Below are 20,718 nucleotides of genomic sequence, written 5' to 3' on the forward strand. Positions count from 1 at the left end.
CCCTCAGATTTAGTTATAAGTTGGCACAGTGGATAGGCCTTGAAAAACTGAACACAGATCAATCGAGAAAACAGGAAGAAGTTATGTGGAACCGCGAAAAAAATTAGTAAAATATACAAACTGAGTAGTCCATAGGCAAGATAGGCAACATCAAGGAAAGTGCGAGCTCAGCAGCGCCGTGGTCCCGTGGTTAGCGTGAGTAGCTGCAGACCGAGAGGTCCTTGGTTCAAGTCTCCCCTCGACTGAAAATTTTACTTGCTTTATTTTCGCAAAGTTATGATCTGTCCGTTCGTTCATTGACGTTTCTGTTCACTGCAATAAGTTTAGCATCTGTGTTTTGCGACCGCACTGCAAAACCGTGCGATTAGTAGACGAAAGGACGTGCCTCTCCAATGGGAACCGAAAACATTTGATCGCAAGGTCATAGGTCAACCGATTCCTCCATGGGAAAACACATCTGATACATGCTACACGACACTGGTGACGGCATGTGGGTCACATGACAGGAATATGTTGTCGAACCACCTAACTTGTACACTTAGCGAATGGGTAAAAAGATTTTCTACCTTCCCCGATTTAGGTTTTCTTGTAGATGTGATAATCACTCCCAAAATAGTGATGAAAATGTAAGAGTTTGTCATATAAACTGAAAATAAAAAATTAAAATTTTCACTCAATGGAAGACTTGAACCTAGGACCTCTCTTTCCGTAGCTGCTCTCGCTGACCACGAGACCACGGAGCAGCTTGCTTTCCAGTGTCCCTGATGTTGCCTATCTTCGCATGGACTACTCAGTTTGTATATTTTACTAATTTTTTTCATAGTTCCACACAATTTCTTCCTGTTTTTTCGATTGATCTGTGTTCAGTTTTTCAAGGTCTATCCACTGTGCCAACTTAGAACTAAATCTGAGGGGGGTACGATGGGGAGGTTCCCTTGTTAGTTAATTTATTAGACCTACTGGACCTATGACTGAGTATAGTTTTTTTATGTTTCTATTTGCCATTAATATCTTAAACACTGCACCTGGGCACACATAATTGCTGTAAAAGCTCTGTGTTGAAATACCTATGCTTGCACTATGTCTTTTGTACCATTGGACAGATAACCTGATATCCCACTGAGTATGGTGAATGGGACTTTTAGTGTACAAAATGCTACAATACCTGTATCAGTAATCTGGTGGTTTATAGTCCATTTTTGAACTATTTTATTACTGCAAGTGGAATGAACATTTGGCAGGTGAACCTACTCATTGAACAATAAATTTTCCATATTTGTCTACTGTGTGTTTAGTTTAATTTCTGGTGAAGAGAAAACAGTTTGAAATTTATATTCTTTTTGGGAGAAAATGTAAACTATGAAACAGATCTCACCTAGACACACAATTACATTCCCTCCTCTCGTTTGGACAAAACCAACAAAACATGACAGATTACTACAGTTTAGGGAACAAACAAGATGGAGAACTGTTTAAGACACTGGACTCAGAATTAAGTACATAAATACACAGAGGTGACAAAAGTCATGGGATACCTCCTAATACTGTGTCGGACCTCCTTTTGCCTGGTGTAGTGCAGCAGATCAACGTGGCCTGGACACAAGTCTTTGGAAGTCCCCTGCAGGAATACTGAACCATGCTGCCTTGTAGCCAATCATAATTGCGAAAGTGTTGCCAGTGCAGGATTTTGTGCACAAACTGACCTCCTGATTATGTCTCATGCAATCTGGGTGACCAAACCATTCACTCAAATTGTCCAGAATGTTCTTCAAACCAATCACAAACAAATGTGGCCTGGTGACATGCCACATTTACATCCATAAAAATTCCAATGTTCTTTGGGAATGTGGAAGTACATGAATGATTGCAAACGGTCTCCAAGTAGCCGAACATAACCATTTACAGTCAATGATTGGTTCAGTTGGACCAGAGGACCCAGTCCTTTGCATGTAAACACAGTCCACACCATTATGGAGCCATCACCACTTTCCACATTGACTTGTTGACAATTTGGATCCTTGGCTGCATATGGTCTGTGCCATTCTTGAACACTACCATGTGACCAGGCCACAGTTTTCCAGTCATCTAGGGTCCAAGCTATATGGTCACGAGCCCAGGAGAGGCACTGCAGGTGATGTGCTGGTAGCGAAGGCGCTTGTCGGTTGTTGGCTGCCATAGCCCACAAACACCAAATTTTGCTACCCTATACAAATGGATACATTCGTCATACATCCCACATTGATTTATGTAGTTATTTCACACATTGTTGCTTGTCTGTTAGCAGTGACAACTCTACACAAACACTTTGCCCTCAGTCATTAAATGAAGGATGCTGGCCACTGTGTTGTCCATGATGAGAGGCAATGCCTGGAATTTGGCATTCTTGTCACACTCTTGCCACTGTGAATGTCAGAAACTGAATTCCTCAATGATTTACAAAATGAAATGTCCTATACATGCAACTCTAACTACCATTCAGCATTCAAAGTCTGTTAATTCCCATCATGTGGCTTGATTTTATACCTTGTGTACACGATACTACCAGCATTTGTATATGTCACTATCCCATGACATTTGTCACCTCAGCGAAAATGTAAAGAAACCCATCAAACACAAAACCAGATGTTTCTAATGTCACAACTGATGTTGGGAAAAAAAATGCTGCAGTCTGATCCTTCTTCTTTGCTTGGAGGTTTTGCAACACTCTCTCGTAATCAACAAGAGAATATGCATCAATGGAATCAAAGCTGTCCACTACCTGAAAGTGGTCTGTTAAATGGATACAAGCAACCAGTTATTACTGTACATCAGAAAAATTTCACCCATGTCTTCCAATCAGTCACTTTTGTTTTGTTTTATATAACAATGAAATTTATAGAACATGTGCCTTTCTTAACTGAAAAACGGTTTGGGATTACCAGCCAGAGAGAGAGAGAGAGAGAGAGAGAGAGAGAGAGTATAATGATTATCTTAATCAGAATGAGATTTTCCATCTACAATGTGTGCAGATCATCCAGACCGAGGCTCGAACTCCAACCTTTTGCCTTTCACAGGCAAGAGCTCTACCAAATGAGCTACACAACCATGACTCACGACCCGTCCTCACAGCTTTACTTCCAGCAGTACCTTGTCTCTTTCCTTCCAAACTTCACAGAAGCTCTCCTGTGAAACTTACAGAACTGGCACTCCTGGAGGAAAGGATACTGTGGAGAAATGGCTTAGCCACAGCCTGGGGGATGTTCCTAGAAGGAAATTTTCAGTCTGCAGCAGAGTGTGTGCTGATGTGAAACTTCCTCACAGATTAAAACAGTGTGCTAGACCAACACTCAAACTCAGGACCTTTTTCCTTTCACGGGAAACTGCCAGGAAGTTTCATATCAGCACACACTCTGCTGCAGAGTGAAAATTTCGTTCTGGAAACATGCCCCAGGCTGTGTTCAAGTCATGTCTCCACAATATCCTTTCTTCCAGGAGTGCTAGCTCTACAAGTTTCACATGAGAGCTTCTGTGAAGTTTGGGAGGTAGGAGACGAGGTACTGGTGGAAGTAAACCGTAGGGACAGGCTGTGAGTTATGCCTGGGTAGCTGGGTCAGTAGAAAATTTACACGCAAATGGCAGAAGGTCCTGAGTTCGAGTCTCGATCTAGCACACAATTTTAATCATCCAGGAAGTTTCATTATGTTAATTGGTAATACTCTATGAGTGATACCTAAGGTATGCAAGTTGGGCAATATGTTGCTACTGGATTGTGAGAGAACAGAAACAAAATAAACTGGGGGACAGAGAGCAAGGGATAGTGGAGGTGAGCGGTTGGGTGTTGGGTGTAAATCCCACTGACCACATTAGAATATGCCTTACCAGCTAACTGTAGCACTCTTTAGACTTTGTTAGATGTGTTGCGTGAAACACGAATGTAAGATAGTTGTAATCTGCATACAGTGTTGATGGATAATAATGGATTGTGTAAATGTGTTTTGTAAACTACCACAAAGGAAATGGCTAAAATTAAAAATTGCATCCCTTCAAAAAACACACACTCTATTTCAACTACTAAATTCTGTCAGACTTCACATCACTCTACACCATTACAACTACACTCCTGGAAATGGAAAAAAGAACACATTGACACCGGTGTGTCAGACCCACCATACTTGCTCCAGCCACTGCGAGAGGGCTGTACAAGCAATGATCACACGCACGGCACAGCGGACACACGAGGAACCGCGGTGTTGGCCGTCGAATGGCGCTAGCTGCGCAGCATTTGTGCACCGCCGCCGTCAGTGTCAGCCAGTTTGCCGTGGCATACGGAGCTCCATCACAGTCTTTAACACTGGTAGCATGCCGCGACAGCGTGGACGTGAACCGTATGTGCAGTTGACGGACTTTGAGCGAGGGCGTATAGTGGGCATGCGGGAGGCCGGGTGGACGTACCGCCGAATTGCTCAACACGTGGGGTGTGAGGTCTCCACAGTACATCGATGTTGTCGCCAGTGGTCGGCGGAAGGTGCACGTGCGCGTCGACCTGGGACCGGACCGCAGCGACGCACGGATGCACGCCAAGACCGTAGGATCCTACGCAGTGCCGTAGGGGACCGCACCGCCACTTCCCAGCAAATTAGGGACACTGTTGCTCCTGGGGTATCGGCGAGGACCATTCGCAACCGTCCCCATGAAGCTGGGCTACGGTCCCGCACACCGTTAGGCCGTCTTCCGCTCACGCCCCAACATCGTGCAGCCCGCCTCCAGTGGTGTCGCGACAGGCGTGAATGGAGGGACGAATGGAGACGTGTCGTCTTCAGCGATGAGAGTCGCTTCTGCCTTGGTGCCAATGATGGTCGTATGCGTGTTTGGCGCCGTGCAGGTGAGCGCCACAATCAGGACTGCATACGACCGAGGCACACAGGGCCAACACCCGGCATCATGGTGTGGGGAGCGATCTCCTACACTGGCCGTACACCACTGGTGATCGTCGAGGGGACACTGAATAGTGCACGGTACATCCAAACCGTCATCGAACCCATCGTTCTACCATTCCTAGACCGGCAAGGGAACTTGCTGTTCCAACAGGACAATGCACGTCTGCATGTATCCCGTGCCACCCAACGTGCTCTAGAAGGTGTAAGTCAACTACCCTGGCCAGCAAGATCTCCGGATCTGTCCCCCATTGAGCATGTTTGGGACTGGATGAAGCGTCGTCTCACGCGGTCTGCACGTCCAGCACGAACGCTGGTCCAACTGAGGCGCCAGGTGGAAATGGCATGGCAAGCCGTTCCACAGGACTACATCCAGCATCTCTACGATCGTCTCCATGGGAGAATAGCAGCCTGCATTGCTGCGAAAGGTGGATATACACTGTACTAGTGCCGACATTGTGCATGCTCTGTTGCCTGTGTCTATGTGCCTGTGGTTCTGTCAGTGTGATCATGTGATGTATCTGAGCCCAGGAATGTGTCAATAAAGTTTCCCCTTCCTGGGACAATGAATTCACGGTGTTCTTATTTCAATTTCCAGGAGTGTATTTATCCAGATACTGAGTCTGGCAACTCCACAACCAGTGCTTCTACAGTGCAGAGGGGCACTATCATCTGAGAGACGCAGTACAGTGTATTTCAGGTAACTACAGTGAGGTATGACGGATGTGCATGTCTCCACCAGCAATCTTGCTAAGTTCAGACAATCTATCACCAATAGGTTCTGTTGTAATGGCGACCGGAACGGTTGCGGGGTTGAAGTGTTGGAAAACATGGTGGGACCTGCGGAGCGGCCTGTGAACAACAACAAAACGGGAGAGGACAGCCACGACCAATGATGGACAGAACGAACAACAACAAGATTGAAACAATGGAGTAACAAGGAAACCTAACAACCACGTCCACTCGTACACAGAACAAGAAAGTAAATAAGCTGTCTAAGCCGAGGCGATGTGTCCAGAGACGTAAGCAAGGTTAGACTGGCTGGCTGAGCGAGAGGCAGGCGCTTAAGTACTCTATCGGGGACGCCGCTATTGGCCACTGCAACCACGTGTTCCACTGTGGCGCTCTCACAATAAATGCGGGCCAGGAGGCACCACAGCTTACGGCGCGATGGTGCAAAGACCTCTAGGGGTCTTCGACGTCCATGACATCTGGCGGGGATTCAAATTCCGCGGCGCGCGATACCAGAGGTTCTGTGAGCGGTCTTGCTCATGCAAGGAGAGTGTTAAGAGTTTTAAAAGGACCCAGGATTAAAACTCTGTACTGCTGGTTGATTTTTTTCCTTTTTTTTAAGACAGTGAGGAAGCAAAGATCCTAGACAATAGCTGCAAGGAATCTAGTGAAGACTGTATCTATTTAGAGAACAAAATAAGGCAAATAACAATGGAAAACTTGCATATGCTTGCCCAATCAGCAGAGCACATGTGCTAAGTAAGTCACATGAGGTATCTTCGATTTGACACTCTTGATTTTAGAATGGACACAGAATTTTATGTTCTTTGATCCTAGAACACCTTTTGTTTGTTCCAATGTTTTCCTCACTAATTACTTGTAGAAGTACAGCAGAAACATGCTAATCCAACCTCAGATGGTCAGTCTCCCCACTTAGTCCTGTCCAACCATCCCATTTCTGGTGTTTGTTAGGACTTGTCGATGACTCATCATCTGTGATATGGATCACTAGGCAGTTGACTGTTGATAAGTGTGATAGTTTGATAAGTTTTAGTACCAAATAACTTGTTTCTTACTCAATCAGTAAGTGTTATTGTGCACACATTTGTTTTATTAATTGATAACAGTGTTCTTACATATTAGAGTGTTTAAAATTAAATAATAATATCACCTAAAGGTAAACATGTGACACTCTTTTGTGGAGAAATTGAAAGTGCTTGGAAGGTTAGATGAGTCTCTTTGAGACATTGCAAGTGAAATAAGGATTGAGCTAACAAGTGTTTAAGACTTGAGAAAAATAGGAAAACTCTTGAAAGTCATAATATGGCAACGGACAATGAGAAATGACTGAAAATATGCAAGACTTTGAAGAAGCCTAAAAGTGAAATTCTTTGTGGGCTTGGTCTGAACAGAAGAGAAGAAAAGGAACTCTGTTGTCTGGACCAATCATAAAAGAAATGGTACTGGTTCTGTATAAAAAAATTAGATGGAGACAATCAAAATGATAAGTTTACAGTGAGAGAAGGATGGCTACAATGGTGGAAAAAATGGCATTCAAAATGTAATTATTTTTGGTGGAAAACTGTCTGCTAATGAAACAGTGCCATTGAATTTGTTCCAAAATTTAAAAGCTTAGTTAAAAGAGCTTAAGCTGACCCTTGGTCAAGTGTATAACACTGATGAGTCTGGCTTAAACTACAAAGTGCTCCCTACAAGAACTCTTGCTGCACAAAATGAGTCTGTAACATGTCAAAACTTGCCAAAGGTAGAGTAACTATTTCTCTCTGCAGTAACGCTAATGGCAGCCACAAGATACCATTCTCTGTGATTGGAAAGGCAAAAAGCTTAGAGAATTCCAGTACATTAATACAGCATCACTACCTGTATACTAACATAACCAGAAGTCAATGTGGATGGAATGCAGCCTCTTCAAGGAATGGTTTTATCACCATATCAGCCCCGAAAAAAAGGTCCATAAATGTGCCATATTGATACTTGACAATGTGACATATCAGCCATCTGAAGACAAAATTGAATATGGTGGAACAAAACTTTTATTTCTTCCTGCCAGTCCAAACCATGGACCAGGGGATCACTGAGTGCCTGAAAAGGCAATATTGTTGAAAATACATTGGATCAATTTTAGAGGACACAAGATGGCAGCAGATTATTTCAACTACTCAAACCAATAAATATAAATCCAAACAACTGATAAAGCTTGAGAAGAAATTTCAGCATCAATGCTCGAAAAAGCATGGCACAAACTGTGGCCAAAAATGAAGGTGAAACATCAAAAGAAATGAGTGAAGAGAATCAAGATGAAACAGCCATTGCAACAAGTGATGAAAGTTAAGACACAAACACTCCAGTGATTTTTATGGATTCGCAAACCTTATCACCAGATGGCATGCCCAGTGACATACATAAGTGGATCAGTACAGCTGACATTGACTGCATGACGGAAGGAGAATTAACTGACGACCAAATCATTGACACGGTAACTCGAACAACTGATGAGAATGAGAAAGATGATGACATGTGGTTTCTCATGTTTTAAACAGTTAAATGCAAATCAGTTGTGTCAATGCAGTACTGAATTAAGGCATGTAAGTTTTTAAAATTTCACTCACAGTAGCAATATCTTACTGTACAATACAGACATATTTTATAGTAGAGGCAGTACTGTCTGTTGTACTTTTGTGTAAGATTTTTTTAATGTGTTGACATTTTCTTTTCATTTTGTTACTGTTTTATCACACACACACACAACCTCTGGCTCAGGTACCACATATAGATGCTAAAAATACATTTGATGTAGCCTTCAGTACATTGAACAATGCTCTATGGCTACCCCCATAAATATTTTGTGGATTAGGAAATGGTGGAACATTGGGGCAAAATCAAGGTTGTCACCTGCTAAGCAAAAGAACATTCCATACATTTTTGTCCTGCTTAAGAACAGAACATATTTCATCATGTGGTTTCTCATGTTTTAAACAGTTAAATGCAAATCAGTTGTGTCAATGCAGTACTGAATTAAGGCATGTAAGTTTTTAAAATTTCACTCACAGTAGCAATATCTTACTGTACAATACAGACATATTTTATAGTAGAGGCAGTACTGTCTGTTGTACTTTTGTGTAAGATTTTTTTAATGTGTTGACATTTTCTTTTCATTTTGTTACTGTTTTATCACACACACACACACACACACACACACACACATGTTCAGTATCGTCTGACAACAGGGTAATGGCTGTATCATGCTTTTTGATTTGTATAGCTGTAAAACTGAGTCATGCAGTGATAAAAACAAAGTGCATGTATGTCAGGGAATGCCTCTCATTAATTACAAGTTGGAAAAGCTGGAGATATTAGAAAGAAGAATATTTTGGAAAATCATGGATCCAGCCCTGGTTGAAACTGGCTAGAAGCTTCGGAGCACCAATAAAATCTACAAAAAGATGGAGAAAATCTTGGAGATCATGAAAAGAGGAGGTTATCATTTCGAGGACACCTGTACAGAATGGACAAAACCAGACTAACAAAAAGGATATTCGACTACCTGTGGAAAAAGAAGACAACAACAACAACAACAACAACAACAACAACATGGATTAAGGAAGCTCATAAAGATCTGGAAAGGTTCAACATTCAGGAAGTTCAGATGTTAAATAGAAATACATTTTGGACCATGATTCAAAATTTGGAAAGATTTCAAGTCAAAAGAAATAAGAAGACTGGAAGAGCCTGACAGATGAATAGATGCAACAGGACAGTGTCCATATGAAGGAGTACTGGACAAAGAGGAAACTTCAGAAAGGAAAAAAAAAAAAAGGAAAAAGAAAACTTGAGTCACAGTAAATAGTAAATGGCATGTTAGATGTTCAGTGCACCACATTGTACTATGAAACTGTATTCTTGAGTGACATGGGTCTTTTATGTTATATTTTTACCAGCCCCTACTCTGTTTAAATAATCCATGCCTGTATAGTATGTATTACTTACGGGACATGGTTTATGTCCATTCTAAATATATGGTGAACATGCTGCTTTGAGTTTTTTCTTTGTTTTTTGCTGGCAAATAAAAGTTAAGTTTGGATCTTGTAACAAGACCTTGCATAGAGCTGCTAGTTATCATTAACAAAAAGGAAGAAGGATTAAGATTTAACATACTATTAGTGTGAGGTCATTATAGATGGAGTACCAGGTCATATTGGGCAAGTATGACCTTCGAAGTAACTACTTCTGTATTCACCTGAAATGAATCTACATCTACATTTACCTGACTATTCTGTGATTCACACTGAAGTTCCTGGCAGAGGGTTCATTGAACCACTTTCAGAGTATTTCTCTACTGCTTCCCTCTTGAAAGTGCATGGGAAAAATGAACACACAAAATATTTTCATGTGAGCCCTTATTTCTCTTATTTTATTATGATGATCATTTCTCCGTGTGTATGTGGGCATCAACAAAATATTTTTGTTTTCAGTGGAGAAAGTTGGTGTTTGAAATTTCATGGAAAGATCTGCTGTAAGAAAAGGACAAGTGTAGTGTAGGCAATCTCTTTTGTGGATCTGTTGCATATTTACCTTGACTTCTGTGTTATGGCACAAATCTTTCAATAATTGGGCTCTTCCTACATCAGTTTCATCTTCCGTTTCCAAAAAGACAAAGTTAAAAGACCATTTCAGAAATGTCATTTTGAATGTGTCATTATAGATCTTATCATTTTTATCAATAAAAAACCTGACCATCCTTCTTGTAGGAAAATTCACCATGGCAAAATTATTTTTATTGAATTCTTGGCCACCTTTGTCCTCCTTCTTGTCCATTTCTTCATTTCCATTTAACTCTTGCTGTTCTACATCACTGTTAAATGTTCTGGAGGCAGAATCAGAATCACAAGAGAGGGATTCCCTGCTTTCAGCACTGACACTGTAGCTTTCACTGAAGTCCCTGACAACAATGTAACACTAAGTGCTTTGCTTGGTGTGGCATTTCTTTCATTTCATTAGAGTGAAGTTGTTTCAATTGCATTTTGAAGGCTCCTGTCCGAGTAACTTCTTGTGAGCTCATGTCATGTGTGTCTGTTTCTTCTGGAAACTGTGAAATGACTTTATTGGGGCAGAAAGGAAAATTTCCTGCATTTAAAAAACCAGATATAACATAAAATTTATAAGTGATGACTGCCTTACCAAAGTCTCCCTTCAGCAACCTAGAAAATTCAGATTTTTCTAACACCCCTCCATTCATCCTTTTCCAGTCATCTAGCATATTTCTCTGGACAAGTTTTAGGGGTCTAAAACAAAGGCCACATCAAGTGACTGACACAAATGAGCAGAGTTAGGTGGCAGAAGCGCAAATTGAATGTCATGCTCCTTGCACAGTTTAATCACATCAAGTGATAGATAACTCCAGAGATTATCACCTGTCACCACTTCTGGTTCCTCTAAATGCCAGACATAAAGCAAAACAATTAGAATAAACCACAATTCGAACATTGTTAGGTCAAGCCAACCACTCTGATTCCTGTTATAGTCTGCACCAGATAAAGCTCCTTTACTTCAAGTACTGCAGAGATGTTTTGCACCCCGAACTGTGTATGGTGGGAGGACTGTGCCATCTGCAACCACTGCTATCATTACACTGATACTTCTCTTAGAACTATCCACAATCCTTTCTGGCTGTCTTGTACCCCATTTCATTATTACTTTCACTTTTCCAGGATCATAACAAAAGTTGGTCTTCTCATATTTTATAATGTTGGAGGGAGGAACACCATTCAAGGACATTTCAAAGTTCTTAAAATAATCAGTCACTGTTTCTTACGTAGGTGCTGCCCTTGCCCCTCTTTACATTTTCACTTACTCTAACTGTTCATTCCTTGTTTCTTTTTGAAAAACATGTTACCATCAGGAACAAGGTTGATTCATCACGAAAACTTTTTTTAGTCCACCCTGGTCAATTAAGTGACCCCTGAACAATTTACATAACATCATTACTCCTCAAATCAAAACTCCATTTTGCACAACAGAATATTCCTTCGACCAGCTTTTTTGTCTCTCTATTGGTTAATGCTGTTTGGCCACCTATTTTGTATTCATATCTCTTCTTGATATTTCAATTTAACATTTTATAAGGAACTGCATATTGTTCTGAAACTTTGTGAATTCTTAAGTTTTCTAATTTGACAGCCTTCATAGCATTTAGAAGAAATGCTAGGTTGCAGTTGGATTCCAAGTTGGTCCGAAGACCACAGATTCACCCTACAGAACAGCAATTTTGTAATTAGGCATGCATGGTGTCTAAGTGGTATTAACAATGAAAAAAATATGAAACAATAGCACTCAAGATGTTCATATGCAAGTAAAAATATTACAACTTACCAATTACACACCAGAAGTACCTGAACACAGCATAAGTTTTTGTACTGATATATTTACTTCATAAGTGCTGCACATGAATTACACATCTACTGACAGAGTCTTTTGTTGGCACCACGTGCTCCAACACGCCATTCTTGTAGGCAAATCAGTCAAGAATTTACAAGATAGCTGTGGTGTTCTTGTTAAGATGCTTCCTCAGACATCCAAATGTTGAAAAATAGGTAAATGGTCAGCTTCAAACCATCTGTGTGGATTCATCTCATTTTATGGTACATATGTTGGCAGCTATTTTTCTGAAATATTTACACCCTTTTGGTGACGGAATTTCAGAAAACTATGTTTAGTAAATTTGCTTTAGTGCTACTGTCATTGGTAAAATTAACATTCCTACTGTGCAGTGAAGGTATTGATTGAGGAACTATAGCAACCTAAATTTCTATGGCTGAACAGGAAAGTTTGCTTTGATCCATACACCAACATACTGGCAGACATAAACCACTCACAGTACATGTAAAATATGCACCTTAACATGAATTTTAGTTATTTTTGCGGCATCACATCCAATGGGTTTGCCGACACACAAGCAAATTGGCACTGTTCAGCCCAACTTGGAAATCAAAATAACATCACAAGTAAGATTTTTTATTCACTTTAATTGATTTCAAAAACTCACAAGCAATCTGTTATATTACAACCTAACCTATACCTCAGGCTACACTACAGATCCGATCACTTTACAATGAGACTGAGTACTGTTTCTGCTTATTGCTTGTGACCCTTCTGTGTAACTTGAAAATTGTGAGTTCAAATCCCAAAAAGTGAACTCCATAGATAAGGACTGCGTTTACTTAGGACCAGTATGTAACTACTGCATGACACGTTAGTTACTCCACAATGAAGGTAGACCTCTGTGGTAATTACATGTTGAAGATTTCATTACACTTAAATTGACACCCGTATTAGTCCTTAAAACTAAAAGGTTTGGTTGGATTAGATGGTGAGGATATCCGTAACAATGAGGAACAAGTCAGCAAAAATAAAAATACATGGTACGTACTTAGAAAAGCATGAATACCCTTCCTTATAAGATCCTAAGGAAAATTGTCCTGAAGGATGTGGAAGAAGTTAAAAACTTTAAACACACTTTCATTTAAAAATTATACAAAACATTAGTAATGTTTGGCAACGGCCTTGGCACAGTGGTTACACCGGTTCCTGTGAGATCACCGAAGTTAAGCGCTGTCGGGTGTGGTCGGCACCTCGATGGGTGACCATCCAGGCCACCATGCACTGTTGCCATTTTTCCGGGTGCACTCAGCTTCATGATGGCAATTGAAGAGCTACTCAACCGAATAGTAGTGGCTTCGGTCAAGAATACCATCATAATGACTGGGAGAGCGGTGTGCTGACCCCACGCCCCTCCTATCCGCATCCTCCACTGAGGATGACACGGCGGTTGGATGGTCCCGGTAGGCCACTTGTGGTCTAAAGATAGAGTGCTTTTTTATTAGTAATGTTTAAAAATATACTTATTTAAGTGCATAAGATAATTCCTGGGCGATTGTAGTCAGGTATCATCAAAAGAAAACCATCTACAATGCATACTTACATTGATCGTGTTACTGTACTGAAGATGTGCAGCAGTCACATTCCAGTAGAAAATTCTTAACTGGGTACTAGCAGTAAAAGGCAGCCTGGGTGACTGACTAGTGGGATAAGGATATCAAGTATAACAAAGTGGGACTTACATCAAATGTTAGAAGTATTCACAATCAAGCTTCAATTGTTCACTAAAAACAGTATGGTAAGGTGCTTAAAAATATTATTAGGAAGGCAAAGAGTATGTGGGATTCAAGCAGAATAGCTAATTCACAGGATGAAATTAAAACCATATGGTCAATCATGAAGGAAGTGTGTGGTCAGCAGCACAAGGTTGACAATATAAAGTCAGTTCATAGTAAAAATATTTCTGTTACTGATATCTCAGATATATGTGCAGCACTTTACAATCACTTTCTTAGCATAACTGATGGATTAAATCAAAACTTAGTTTCTACAGAGAATCATATAACTCTCTTGGAAAACGCTTTTCCAAGATTGATGTCCAAAACATTCCTGTGATACAGACAAGGGGAGATTGAGTCAATAATTAAATCACTGAAGACCAAGGACTCTCATGGATATGATGGAGTGCTTAGCAGAATATTTAAGTACTGTGCTGTACACGTTAGCCCTGTACTTAACTATAGTTGTAATTTTTCCTTTAAGAAGGGTCAGTTTCCTAAACGATTAAAAAACTCAGTAGTAGAGCCACTTTATAAAAAGGGAGAAAGGGACAATGTAGACAATGTTAGACCTATTTCTATGCCATCAGTGTTTGCTAAAGTTATTGACAAGGCTATGTATATAAGGATAACTGATAATTTTATTTCACATAATTTGCTGTTGAATGTACAGTTCGGTTTTAGAAGTGGTTTAGCAACTGAAAATGCTAGATTCTCTTTTCTCTGTGAGATACTGGGTGGATTAAACAAAAGGTTTTGAATGCTAGGCATCTTTTTTTATTTAACTAAGGCGTTTTATTGTGTTGATCACAAAATATTGCTCCAGAAGTTGGACCATTATGGAATATGGGGAGTAGCTCACAGTTGTTTCACATCTTACTTCAACAACAGACAGCAAAAGGTCATTATCCACAGTGCTGAGAATGGATATGATGTGGAGTCTGAGTGGGGCATGGTGAAATGGGGGGCGGGAGGGGGGGTTGGGGGGGGGGATGTGCACGAGGGATCAGTGGTGGGCACACTCCCATTCCTTATTTATATAAATGATATTCCCTCTAGTATTACAGGTAATATAAAATATTTCAGTTTACTGATGACACTAGCTTGGTAGTAAAGGATGTTGTGTGCAACAATGGCACTGGTTCAAATAGTGAGGTTCATGATGTAAGTTCATCACTTAAATTAACACTAAAACACTTAAACTAACACTAAATCATAGTAAGACTCAGCTTCTACAGTTTCTAACACACAATTCAACAAAACCCAACATTTTAATTTCACAGAGTGGGCATTGATTAGTGAAACTAAACAGTTCAAATTTCTAGGTGTTCAGATAGATAGTAAACTGTCTTGGAAAGCCCACATTCAGAATCTTGTACAAAGACTTAATGCTGCCATTTTTACTGTTTGAACGGTATCAGAAGTAAGTGATTGTTCGACATGAAAATTAGTCAGCTTTGCTTATTTTCATTCACTTATGGCATATGGTATCATATTTTGGGGTAACTCTTCCCATTCTCAAAGGATATTTTTGGCTCAGAAATGGGCAGTTTGGGCAATAAGTAATGTTACTTCGCGAACCACTTGTCAATCATTGTTCATTAGTCCAGGAATTCTGACAGTGGCCTCTTAGTACATATATTCTTTAATGTTATTTCTTGTTAACAGTATCAGCTTATTCCAAAAAAATAGCAGCTTTCACTCAGTTAATACTAGGCAGAAATCCAATCTGCGTTTGGATCACACTTCCTTGACTTTTGTGCAGAAAGGTGTGCAGTGTACTGCTGCATTCATTTTCAGTGAGCTACACCAAGAAATCAAAGATCTTAGCAGTTATCCGTGCCATGCACTTTCAAATCGAAACTGAAGAGTTCCATCATGGGTCACACATTCTGTTCTATCGAGGAGTTCCTCAAAACATTAAGCTGATTCCTGTGTTATATTGTTGACTGTGTTTACACAAACTTATGGCTTGTCTTTTTTTGGGTTCATAAACATTTTATTTTATATGTTTTTACTTTTATACCGACACGTTCCATGATGTTGGAGGTTTGCTCATCAATTTTGTGCTTGGCCACTGATAAAAACTGTAGGCTCCTCTTCAACTGTACTTTTCTATGGTTGTTGGCAAATTATTGATAATATATATATATCTGAATAATGGGCACCTCTCTGGACCAAAGTAAGGGATTCTTAAGTCATATGTGTAGATCATTTTTATTCAAAGCATTGATTCCATTAACAGAGCTGATGGTTTGAAATACAGATATATTACTTATGACAAAATTTAATTTACAAATGAATTTACTGAGAAGCTGTAGCTAGTGCATCCAGTTCTTGAGCAGACCTCTGCAGGATATTCTTGAATTCACACCAAAAATAATTTGTATTATATGATTTTAGACTCAGAAAACTTTGACTTGGAGTGATGAGCTATTCTAAAATACACTTTATTTATGAATGTTTATGAATGATACATCTGAAACTCTGTTTCTAATCTGCAGGCTCCGTCGATGTACTATAAAGCCAAATCTATAAGAGATTAAATATTAGAAACAAAATCACTAATATTGTACATTTTCCATGAAATTTAACATACACAAATCTTAACGATCAATGATCAGAGCTAAACATACATTTGAAATAAATAAAAGTTGTGACTGGTATAAAATAAATAACATTAAAACTAAATCAATCATGCACAGTCATAGTAGACAAATACTCCCAGCATTGTTTCAACTAATAATTTGTTGAAATCTGAGAGGTGGTTGAAAGCAAGGACCATTTTACATATGAGGGGTAGTCATAATAAATTTTAACTATTACATCATAGAACCAAGCTGGGACCAATAAAAACATGGTGATGGTGTTAGACCTTCTCTACCTATTCACTGTTAAAGGCAATACATTTTTCTCATTGATGGATGAGTTCAGCCTAAGTCGAAATCTTGGGCGTAGAAGTCTGCATTGTGGCCATTCAGGCAGTGTTTCACCTAGAAAATCACCTCAGCACCTGTCTGGCATTCTGGAAATATATGCCACAGAGTGATTTTTTCATCCAAGGAAAGAGGAAGGAGCCACTGGCTGCCATGTTAGAAGACTATGGGAGACATGGCAAAACTTGATTGCCTGAAGAAGCAGAATATCTTATTGTGCTCTTTGCAAAATGAGCTGGTACATTGTCGTGGAGCAAGAACACTCCTTTGAACAGCTTCTCATGATACTTTGGTTTGAGACCCTCCCGCAACCTCATCAGAAGGTTACAGTGGTTTGCTCCTGTGATGGTTTGCCCATTGTGAGCACTATCTGTAAGCACCATGCCTCAGCAGTCCAAAAAAATGCTCAGCATGTCCTCAGTCTTGTTTACCTTTCATTGCCTCTATTATTCATTTCATTAGTTACATGTTCCATAGAACATTTGAACGATTCCTTTATTAAAATGATGTTGAATGAGTCAGTTTACAGGATGTGTATACCGGTACATGATTAGTGTTAAACATTAGTGAACACATTATCATTTTATTCTCACTCATGCAACAACAATTTAAAAAAAAGTTTTTTCATGGCTACCAGTATGTAAGTACAAATTTGTCAATGGAATAAAAGGAGTTGTCCAGGAGAAATGAATTTAAATTAGGTTTAAAACTTACTTTGCCACCTGTCAGACATTTTATGTTATTGGGTAAATGAACAAAAAATTTTATTTCTGCATACTGAACACCTCTCTGAGCCACTGACATCTTTAACAAAAGGTAATGAAGATAATTTTTCCCTCTAGTGTTGACAGTGTGTACATCACTGTTCTTCTCAAATTGTGATGGCTTATTTATCATAAATTTCGTTAGTGAAAATATGTATTGTGATGGCACAGTTAAAATGCCTAGCTCCTTGAAGAGGTATCTACATGATATCCGTGGGTGAACACCACATATTATTCTTACTGCTCGCTTTTCTGCAGTCAATACTTTCGTTGTAAGTGATGAGTTACCCTAGAAAATTATGCCTTACAACATTAATGAATGGAAATATGGAAAATAATTCAGGAGGTTGATATGATTGTTTCCAACAATAACAATTATACAAAAAGTAAAAGTAGTTGAACTTAATTGTTTGAAAAGCTCAATAATATGCTTCTTCCAGTTCAAGTTTTCATCAAAATGTACACCCCGAAATTTGCAGCATTCTATCTCTTACTGACTCCTCCAGATCATGTGTTACACTAATTGTTGATATGACTATCTTTGTTGTACAGAACAGAATGTAGTGTGCTTTTCCAACATTTAGGGAGACTACATTTTCAGATAACCACTTAATAATTCTTTGGAAAATATCATTTACTAACTAACTCTTATGTTGCTTTCTCTATAATGGGATTTATTATAAAACTAGTATGGTCTGCAAAAAGTACCAATTTTGCTTGTTGGATGTTAAGTGGAGGATCATTTACAAATACAGGGTGGTCCATTGATAGTGACTGGGCCAAATATCTCACAATATAAGCGTCAAATGAAAAAACTACAAAGAACAAAACTTGTCTAGCTTGAAGGGGGAAACCTGATGGCACTACGGTTGGCCCGCTAGATGGTGCTGCCATAGGTCAAATGGATATCAACTGTGTTTTTTTAAAATAGGAACCCCAATTTTTTATTACATATTCATTTAGTACGTAAAGAAATATGAATGTTTTAGTTGGACCACTTTTTTGCTTTATGGTAGATGGCGCTGTAATAGTCACAAACGTATAAGTATGTGGTATCACGTAACATTCCGCCAGTGCGGACGGTATTTGCTTCATGATACATTACCTGTGTTAAATAGACAGTTTACCAATTGTGGAAGAGGTCGATATCATGTTGATGTATGGTTATTGTGATCAAAATGCCCAATGAGTGTGTGCTATGTATGCTGCTCGGTATCCTGGACGACATCATCCAAGTGTCCGGACCGTTTGCCAGATAGTTACGTTATTTAAAGAAACAGGAAGTGTTCAGCCACATGTGAAATGTCAACCATGACCTGCAACAAATGATGATGCCCAAGTAGGTATATCAGTAGCAGACAAATTGAGCGAGAGAATTGGGAATCTCAAAATCATCAGTGTTGAGAATGCTACACCAACATCAATTGCACCTGTACCATAGTTTTATGCACCAGGAATTGCATGGCAAAGACTTTGAACATCATGTACAGTTCTGCCACTGGGCACAAGAGAAATTACGGGATGATGACAGATTTTTTGTACGCATTCTATTTAGCAACGGTGTGTTATTCACCAACAGCGGTAACGTAAAGTGGCATAATATGCACTATTGGGCAACGGAAAATCCACGATGGCTGTGACAAGTGGAACATCAGCGAACTTGGTGGGTTAATGTATGGTGCTGCATTATGGGAGGAAGGATAATTGGTCCCCATTTTATCGATGGCAATCTAAATGGTGCGATTCATGCTGATTTCCTACGTAATGTTCTACCGATGTTACTACAAGATGTTTCACTGCATGACAGAATGGCGATGTACTTCCAACATGATGGATGCCCAGCACATAGCTCGAGTGTGGTTGAAGCTGTATTGAATAACATATTTCATGAAAAGTGGATTGGTCATAGAAGCACCATACCATGGCCCGCACATTCACCGGATCTGACTTCCCTGGATTTCTTTCTGTGGGGAAAGTGGAAGGATATTTGCTATTGTGATCCACCGACAACACCTGACAACATGCATCAGTGCATTGTCAATGCATGTGCGAACATTACGGAAGGCGAACTGCTCGCTGTTGAGAGGAATGTCATTACACGTATTGCCTAATGCATTGAGGTTGATGGACATCATTTTGAGCATTTATTGCATTAATGTGGTATTTACAGGTAATCACACTGTAACAGCATGCGTTCTCAGAAATGATAAGTTCACAAAGGTACATGTATCACATGGGAACAACCAAAATAAAATGTTCAAACATACCTATGTTCTGTATTTTAATTTAAAAACCTACCTGTTACCAACTGTTCATCTAAAATTGTGGGCCATATGTTTGTGACTATTACAGTGATATCTATCACAAAGCAAAAAAAGTCGTCCAACTAAAACATTCATATTTCTTTACGTACTACACGAATATGTAATAAAAAATGGGGGTTCCTATTTAAAAAAATGCAGTTGATAGCCGTTTGACCTATGGCAGTGCCATCTAGTGAGCAACCCATAGCGCCATGTGGTTTCCCCTTTCAAGCTAGACACATTTTGTCCCATGACAAACAGAAAGTGATTTTTGTAGCAGTTTTCATAAAATTGGTGCAGTGTACTACCACAAGATGTCAGGAATTGACAGAGGTGGTAAAATGTATTCCTAAAAGCTTTGGGACACCCATGAGTTGGTGGTAAGTATGCTTCCCAAGGACCACAAATGACAGATTAATTTTGTGCTAAGTATACTTCTGACCTTTGGAGAAAAGAGAGCCACTTGTATGAATATCAAGAGCTCAGATGGAAACCCAGTTCTAAGCAAAGAAGGGAAAGCAGAAAGGTGGAAGGAGTATATAGAGGGTCTATACAAGGGCGATGTACTTGAGGACAATATTATGGAAATGGAAGAGGATGTAGATGAAGATGAAATGGGAGATATGATACTGCGTGAAGAGTTTGACAGAGCACTGAAAGACCTGAGTCGAAACAAGGCTCCGGGAGTAGACAACATTCCATTAGAACTACTGACGGCCTTGGGAGAGCCAGTCCTGACAAAACTCTACCACCTGGTGAGCAAGATGTATGAGACAGGCGAAATACCGTCAGACTTCAAGAACAATATAATAATTCCAATCCCAAAGAAAGCAGGTGTTGACAGATGTGAAAATTGCCAAACTATCAGTTTAATAAGTCACAGCTGCAAAATACTA

The sequence above is a fragment of the Schistocerca piceifrons genome, chromosome X (genome assembly GCF_021461385.2).
Source record: "Schistocerca piceifrons isolate TAMUIC-IGC-003096 chromosome X, iqSchPice1.1, whole genome shotgun sequence".
Classification (NCBI taxonomy): domain Eukaryota; kingdom Metazoa; phylum Arthropoda; class Insecta; order Orthoptera; family Acrididae; genus Schistocerca; species Schistocerca piceifrons.